Here is an 8,798-nt window from a genome sequence, read left to right as displayed (position 1 = left end):
AGTATTGGCATGAATGGCAAACACTAGTTGTCGTAGATGTCAGTAACTGTTTTAACTGCTACAAATATTTAGAAAATGTTGATATTAGCGACTAGTGTTATTCAGCACAACAGAGACAATAACATTTTGCGGTGTTTTAAAATGTCGCTTATTCGCAGCGTTGATGACGAGGTTCCAGCAAACTCTTAGTATGCTATCCTAGTATTCGGACAGACTAAATGGCTTGCGAAGACATACCATATTAGTGGCTCCAGCAAATGAACCTGGAACCGAATGAAAGAGGAGTCCTTGGGCCTCAGTTTGCCCTCCAATTTGCAAGCTGCAGCGATGGTAGTGGCGATTGCAATGTACCATAGACAATGTGCCCCTCAAGCGTGTGATAACAATGCACACTGCAACAACCCTCTTGCGTCACCTTTGGCGAAACACATTACGATGGCGATTCCGCACGCGTTGGTGGGACTGCGCATACCGATTATTTCCGTTGGCCAAGGCTTTGGACTGACATGGAGGCTAGAGCGGCATTTTCTTTTTTAAGGCATGCACGTCACTAACGATAAACGTCCAAGTACGAGTATCTGTCGACAAGGCAGCCAAGCGCACCTTCCATTAGTTGTCGGCTGCGCATAATTTTCACACTAAATGCACTTACGAATGTTCATTTCAGGCCGCTTCGACAGAGCATTTTTGTGGTCACTCATTATTTCTGCACGTTCATTTTACTAATTGGTTGAATGAATGAACGAGTTAGGGTTGGTGTTTGAGAGAGAGAGAGAGAGAGAAAGAGAGAGAGAGAGAGAGGTCAACGAGACGAGCATCTGGTTCGCTACCCTACGCTGGGGTAAGAGAAGTAGGGAATACCAAGAGTAAAAGAGGAAGAGAGTGAGCCCTGAGTGCACGCGGGATGACGCACAGGAGATCTATTAACGGGCTCTCAGGCCGGTGCACTTTCGAGTCCTAAAGAAGCATTGCGGCTACGAAAGGCGCCGTAGGAAGGATCGCGATTTAGTCTAGATAATTTGGGGTTCCTGGAAGTAAGCCCAAAATTTGGCAGATGTGGCCACTGGGGCTGCGAATCGAACACGCGACCTCGGGCTCAGCAGCAGAACGCCGCAGTCATTGCGCCGTTGTGGCGGGCAAAAGTGTTTGTTCACTCGACAATGAATCCGAGAGAAAACTGGCGACAAATGTTACCAAAATCAGTCAATCTATCTATCTATCTATCTATCTATCTATCTATCTATCTATCTATCTATCTATCTATCTATCTATCTATCTATCTATCTATCTATCTATCTATCTATCTATCTATCTATCTATCTATCTATCTATCAATCAATCAATCAATCAATCAATCAATCAATCAATCAATCAATCAATCAATCAATCAATCTATCTATCTATCTATCTATCTATCTATCTATCTATCTATCTATAAATAAGCAGTGATAAGAGAAAGGAAACACATAGGGTAGGTTGCTGCTTAGCGTGCATCAACTAAGCGTTCTTATCACACTTTAACTTCAAGAGACACGAAGAGAGCGGTGTGGATGAGGGAGGAAACGAGGGTAGCCGATATTATAGTTCACATCAACAGGGAAAAAAATGAAGCTGGGCAGGTCACGCAAGGCTTAAGGCAGATAACCGGCGATTCCATTAGAAAGACAGAATGGGCGCCAAGGTAAGAAAAGCGCAGTTGAAGACGGCAGAAAATTAGGTGGCGTGACAAAATTAGGACATTTTGAGGCACAACTTGGAATCAGCTAACGCAAGACATGGGTAATTGGAGATAGCTGGGAGAAGCCGTTGTCCTGCAGTGGACATAAAAATAGGCTCATGAAGCCAGTTCCAGTATGTATAATAAAGCCCCATTCTCACTGTCAGAGGCCCCTCATCCTCGAAATACAGCTTGAATGCTTCCTTACGTGACTTCATAGCGCTGCCTGATTGCACCGAATGACCAGTGCACGGCCGGTACAAGATGCATTTAGAATACAGAAGGTAAATATGACACAAGCGTCGGCGTGTGCCTCGAGCAGGACGGCCAAGTCGTCATGAATTTGATAGGCAACACCAATATTTGGCAAAAACTTCCTTCTTCTGGCCTCTAATTACCTCGCGATTTGTTTCTTTTTTTTTGACCTTCTATGTGCGAAATTGTCATCGTAAATGCTGCTGCATTTCAATTGTTACTGTATCTAACCCGTTGTTTAAACTATTATGGGTGCTAATAGAAGATATTGTCCGATTCCAACGATACACCTACTATTCCAAATTTCTGTTTATATTTGTCCCGGTGGTGGAATTGGCCCGATAAAACGAATTAGCCGCGAGCGTAAAACCCGAACTGCTGTCACAAAACGTCGTGAAACAAGCGCGCAGCACAAGTGAAACGGAAAGATAAGTAGGAGCAGTTGCAATGGTGCTTTCTTAACCAAACTGTGCAATTGCAAAAAAGGTAGGATCCACGTACTACCCACCATTCTCCGTGTTAATAACGTACGAGATGCTCAGTGCTCAGGCGGAACTATTTCCGGCCAAGCATTTCAGGCTAACCGCACTCGGTATGGCACCACCAAGACCATCTAGCCGTGATTCTAGCCGTGATTCTAGCCGTGATCTAGCCGTGATCTAGCTGTGAACGACTGCGACGCAGATTGCTATGCAGTAGTTTTAGTAACGGTTAACCACATTGAATTAAGATGAAAGACAGAGTTGGATTGGCCCTCCTTAGCAACCCAAACGCAAAAAGGGAAGATGTCAAGGTGGCACCGCGAGACGGAAAATGTATCGCCCTCCTAGTGATTCATAGCTGGTGGTTAGAGTTGGCCAACCTCGACATCGTTTTTTTTTTTACCGCTGGCATTTGTTTGGCATGACATTTCTTGAACCGCTGCCTGACGTGTTTACTTTTCCTCGTGATTTTTGTTCTTTGGCCTTAGCACCTTACTCGCTGACATCATGGCCGTAACTCTTGAATGTTGTCTTGGCATTGTGTCTTCTTTTATTTTTCTGCCTTTATTTTTTTTCTTTTGACAGAAGGGTTTTCAACAAACTAATTAACTTCCTTCAGGTGATGAGCAAACACTTCCAACCTCGCAACTGCCTTCCAGTGCACTCGTTCGGGAAACAGTGAAACGGGGTTTCACTAACAGGCTGAATTTCAAAATGAGTGTTGGAATATAGCGAAATCTTTCCGTAGCATTTTGGCATAGTTTTGGCTTGTTTGTTTCCGAGAGTTCTCTTGTGGTCTTCCGAATGATTTGGACAAACAAGTCGTCGATCATCCAGAAAGAATAACAAATTAGCTCACCTTTTGCGAAACATGTTTTTCCATGATACCACCATTAGGGGTTTACAGAAGCACTGGCATCGTGCAACTACCGCGAGGCCGTCCAAACAATTTGCTAACAGGTATTTCACAGCCATTCCCATTTTAGAGTGACTGATCTCCATCATTATGTTGGTAAGGAGACCACGAAATTTAGAATTCATCCCTCAGCACTTTCTTCTTCGCTTTTATCGGTATGTAGCCCTCTTTTTTTGTAAACTGAATAAACTAGCCCTTCACGAACGTCAAAGTGCAGCGCCTATGTCGAGGGTACGGCTTTTAGCTCTACCATGATTTTTTGTACATTACAGAAAATGAGGGCTTCTTCTAATGTTATCCTATTTTGCGCTGATATTTAGATTCCCGTTATCACGTTTATGACTCGTCACATACGGACGAGCTCCTCAGTATGGAATTATATCTGCGTGCTTGATTTCCTTACGCAGGCAAATGCCCAGAATTACGGCTTCTTGATAGGTTAAAGAAGCTGTGCAACAAACTTTGGTTATCACCGTTTAAGCTTAGCGACGCGTCAATTGTAAGTTTGCTTGCTACACTGCGCTGGGCACGGTGTCAGAAAGAGAGAGAGGAATACAGGAAGGCGGGGATGTGAACCAGTTAATAGTCTGGCTGGCTACCCTACGCTGGGGGATGGGAGAAGGGGAAGAGCGAGAAGGGAGAGAGAAGGTGTGTAATACGTGTACGGACAGCACTTGAGTTAAAGCCGCTCGCGCAGACCAGAAGTTCTGAAAAAACACAAAAGTGTCTTCACTGCCTTCTGAGCCGATGATCGGTCGGGACGATGCCCTAGTATTGTCTGTTCCCTCAGAGGACGGTCATATAGTTTCCTCAATGTGTTGGACAAAGATTGTCTTCGTGCTTGAAATTGAGGACAATGGCACAATAAGTGGTCAATGTTCTCCTCGCATCCGCAAACGTCACATGCAGGAATATCAGCCATTCCAATTAGTGCTGAGTAGGCATTCGTGAAGGCAACTCCAAGCCATAACCGACACAGAAGAGACGCATTACGTCGGTGCAGACCAGCTGGAGGTCTCAGTTGAAGTGACAGGTTTAGTCTGTGCAGTCTTGTGTGCCTTGTATGTACGGTATTCCACTCTGTTAAGGAGATCGTGCGTGCTAGAATGCCAAGTTGTCTCGCGGCGTCGGTCCTTGAGAGAGGAATGGAGACGTAGCGTTCTTCTTGGTTTGACGTCCGAGCTGCCTTATCGGCGTCATCATTTCCAATGATACCGCAATGACCTTGCATCCATTGAAAAGAGATATCATGACCTTTTTCTCTTAAGTGATGAGCAAGTTCCGTGATTTCGCACGTGAGCTGATCGTGAGTTCCATGTCGGAGAAACGACTGCACACATTGCAAGGCCAGCCTTGAATCGCAGAAGACTGCCCATTTTCTAGGACTTTCAGCATTTATCACTTGAAGCGCGCCGCGGAGAGCCGCGAACTCTGCAGCTGTAGACGTAGTGACAAAGGAAGTCTTGAACCGCTTGGTTATTATCATTGCTGGTATAACTACAGCGCCACCGGAACTGGTTGATGTAGTTGATCGATCAGTGTAGACGTGTGTGCAGTCGCTGTATTTCTCGTACAAGAGAAGTAAAGTTAGTTGCTTGAGCGCTGATGATGGCAAGTCCGACTTTTTTCTGAAGTCCTGGGATTTTAAGGTTCACTTGAGTACGGCGCATACACCATGGAGGAATGGAAGGCCTTGCCGCAGGTGTGTAATCTGACCTGAAAGAGGCACGGTGCGCGAACACAGTCGCACTGAATGTCGTGTGGGGCCTATAGCTACTGGGAGACTTGCTAGGTGGTGGGTAGGGGTCCGGGCGAAGTGTCTTATGTGCACACGCATTGTTTCAATTCTAATGTGCGTTCAAATAGTGGAATCTTGAGCGACTGCTGCCGTGGATGCACATCTGGGAAGACCAAGGCAAATTCGCAGAGCTTGAGCTTGCGCCCGCGAGCTTACGCATAATCTGTGGAACACCAGTGAATTCACGAACGCACGTCTCCACAGATTGGATCCACGTCTGCAACTCCGTCTACCACCAGGGTTACCACGAGCGGAAGCAACGCTTTTGTGCCGCCTGTGGCTCGGCGTGGCATTCACGAACTCCTATGCATTCCGCATTGGAATGGCCGACAGCCCTACTTGCGACACCTGCGGCTGCGAGGAGACGATTGAGCACCTCCTTTGTGACTGTCCTCGTTACAAAGTGCCAAGAAAAGTGCTCGTGACCGCGCTCGAAAAACTGGACAATAGCCCCTTTACAGAGGAAAAAGCTCTAGGACACTGGTCCAGACGGGCTTCGGCACTCAAGGCCTTAAGGGCTTTGCTGAAGTTTTTAACGACATGCGAATTGTGCGACGCCTTTGAATGTTGTAGCGCGTAGTTTTGCGTTACTGTGTGAATTTTCTGGTTTCCATTTTTTCCGCTTCTTCTTCTTTCTCCTTTTATTCCCTTTACCCCTTTCCCCAGCACAGGGTAGCCAGCCGGTACTTACACTGGCTAACCTCCCTGTCTTTCCTCCCCTTTGTCTCCTCCTCCTCCTTGAGCGACTGCAATAACTTCAGTCATTGACGCACTCCGCGGTAGACCAAGACATATCTTGAGGGCTTGGGCTTGGATGCTTTTGGTTATATTCAGGTTAGTTCTGCAGGTGTTGGACATGACCGGTAGGCTGTACCGCAGGAATCCAATAAAGAGGACCCTGTACAGTCGCAGCATAGAGTGTATTGTCACTCCCCAGGTCTTTCCTGCAAGGAACTTAAACATATGGCAAATTCCTGTCAGGCGTTTTTTCACATAATTAACATGAGGGGCCCAAGAGAGATTTTTGTCAATGACCACCCCCAAAAATCTGTGACTCGTGCTGTACGAGATCAATCGTCTGTCGACGGATATCACATATGGAGACATTGATTTCCTGGTAAATGCCCCCACTGTGCACTTATCGTATGATATATAAAGTCCTTGTTCTCGATGGTAGGATGATGTTAAAGTGGCTGACTTCTGAAGCCGCGCGCGAAGCTGCAGTCGCGTCACAGCCGACGTCCAAATGCAAATGTCGTCGGCATAGATGGAGAGCCTAACGGTGCCTGGCAAGATGTCGGCGAGTCCAATGAGTGTTAGACTGAAGAGCGTTGGGCTGAGTACTCCGCCCTGAGGCACCCCACGGTTACTGTAATGCCGGGAGGTCGGGCCATCCTCGGTAAGTACGAAAAAGGATCTCTTATGTAGATAGCTACTTATCCAGAAATAGACTTCGCCGCCAAATTCTACTGCCTCTAACGCGTTGAAAATCGCTTCGTGCGTTACGTTATCGTACGCTCCTTTAACATCCAGAAACGGGGCAGCAGATAACTTTTTGCAGGACTTCTGGTGCTCGACGTACGTCACCAAGTCGATAACGTTGTCTATGGAAGAACGGCCACGCCTGAAACCGGCCACCGCATCTGGATATACCTGGTAATGTTCGAGGTACCATTCTAGTCGTGCTAGAACCATCCTCTCCATTAGCTTTCGGATGCAACTGGCAAGCGCAATTAGTCGGTATGATGCAATGTGTACAGGCGACTTGCCAGGCTTGAGTACTGGAATTAGGCGACTGGTCTTCCATTCCTGGGGAACCGTACCTGTCTGCCAGGAGCTGTTGAACAAGAGCAGGAGCACTTGCCGAGCCCCTTCGCCAAAATTACATAGGGTATGGTAGGTTATACCGTTGGGTCCTGGTGAAGATAAACGCTTGCACAAGGCCAGTGCAGCTTCGAGCTCGTCCATGGAGAAAGGTCTATCCATGCGGGGGTCGCGTGAAATCGGTGAGTGGTGGAGCGTCGATGTTCCAGCGGAACTGGTTTTGCCAGCAATCCTCCTGCAGAAAGATTCCGCTACGTCAATCTTCCTGCATTGTTGGTGAAGGGCCAAAGACTTAAGAGGGTCGCGCTGCTGAGGGGTTCCACGGAGGCCACGAACAGTTCTCCATATGTGAGACAAAGGTTTTCGTGGATCCAAAGATTCGCAGAATGACTTCCATCTTTGAGATGCAAGTTTGTCCATGCGACACTAAATTTTCTTTTGAGTTCTTCTGGACAACCTCAAGTCATGTACAGACTTCGCGCGCCTGTATCTTCGCTCTGCACGACGACGAATTGCACGAAGCTTCTCTAGCTCAATGTCGTATTCGGTGCCTGTATACGTTCTCAGAAGCGAATGTTTCGCAGCCTCTAGGCTAGAGGACAAGTCATCACGAAAGCCGTCTTTGACAATCGACTTGAACATTGGCCAGTCAATATATTGTGTGACGCCGGATAACCTGGAGTCCGTCAACCCTTTAACCCTAAGCTAAGTGGGTAGGTGGTCACTTCCCCGCGTTTCAATATCCGGAAACCACCTGACCTTTCTAGTGAAGGAGCGTGAAACAAAGGTGAGGTCCAGGCAGCTACAGTAGGCAGTTCCACGCGGAAAGGTGGTGCTTCCATCGTTTAACAAGCACAGTTCTTGTTCGGAGGCAAATGACACTAATCTTCTGCCTCTCGAGTTTATCTTAGGACTTCACCAGAGATGGTGGAGGGCATTAAAATCTCCAGTAATCACCAAAGGCTACGGAGTCGCTGTCGTGATTCGCCGTAATCTCTCGCAGTCCAACCGACTTGAGGGCGATATGTAGGCTCCAATTAATGTGAAAGTGAGCTTGCCTTTCTTCACTGTCAGACTTATGCATTGGTTTCCTTGGTCAGGTGACACTGGATGATGGACATGCGTAAGATCACGTCGCATGAATACGATGATCTTGATGCATTCTCCGTGGGTGGCGGACATGAAATACTCGGACAGTCTGATGTTATCTGATAGGGGCTCGCAGATGACGATGACTGGGAACTTATTCGTGAACACACGTGACTTCAGTCCTCTGGCGTTCCACTGAAATGTCGACGCGTGCCGGACTTCGTCACGAAACCACGGCTTCTGGAGAGCCATGATTTTAACCAAAAGCCGCAAGTACTGGACTCAAAGTGTCCAGCACCTGTAGCGCGCTTTGCGCAGACGAATACTTCATGTTGGTAAGTATAACGCGAATGGCATTCATGAGCGACCGCAGAATGTTGATGACCTGGCAATCATCTGCCAGCGTCGCTTCAAAAGTTGCCGAAGCAGTCGAAGTCGGTGCGTTTTGAGGTAACTTAGCAGGGAGTTGTGCCCTCGGTTGCTCAGGCCATTCTTCAGGACGGGCGAGACTCTCCGCTTTGTTTGATTTCCTTGTATCTGTCTTGGCGGCGCAGTGCGGTGATGCGGCAGTCCTACTGACGGTAGCTGGCGTGTACCTATATGCAGTTGCGGAATTTCGTGAACGTTTTCGGTGTCGACGTCGACGCCGCCGAACAGCGACAGCGGCCTCTCGATGCGTTGAATTGTCCCGCACCATTCGTTTTAGAATCGCGAATT

This window comes from Dermacentor variabilis, chromosome 5 (assembly GCF_050947875.1).
Source record: "Dermacentor variabilis isolate Ectoservices chromosome 5, ASM5094787v1, whole genome shotgun sequence".
Taxonomy (NCBI): Eukaryota; Metazoa; Arthropoda; class Arachnida; order Ixodida; family Ixodidae; genus Dermacentor; species Dermacentor variabilis.
This window is presented reverse-complemented; position numbering follows the sequence as displayed.